Genomic DNA, 370 nt, shown 5'->3' with positions numbered 1-370 from the left:
TTAATCTATCTATCTGTATGGATCGAACGCATGCGAAGAAGACTGCGGTCTTCTCTGTAGACTGTTTCTTATGCCTGCTCAGATTCTTAGCATGCGAAGAACTTCTCCTAGAGCCATGGACTAACTACCTATCCATATACAAGAGCACACATACAACATGTTTACTTCTCTCTCGCCATCACACAGACGCAGATATACACATATAAATGTACCGCTACATGTCTACATATCAATATATACGAATATCCAAATCCTCTTGGAGAAAAATAGCTACGGTCCTGAGGAGGAAAAGAAAACAGAAGACAACACAGAAGTCGCTGATATACTCAACTTCTGATCAAGGCATGCCTCTCTATCTATCTATCTAACT

Source organism: Cystoisospora suis (genome assembly GCF_002600585.1).
Source record: "Cystoisospora suis strain Wien I chromosome Unknown contig_4824, whole genome shotgun sequence".
NCBI lineage: Eukaryota > Apicomplexa > Conoidasida > Eucoccidiorida > Sarcocystidae > Cystoisospora > Cystoisospora suis.
The sequence above is the reverse complement of the archived record's forward strand: the minus strand, read 5'-3'. Positions refer to the sequence as shown.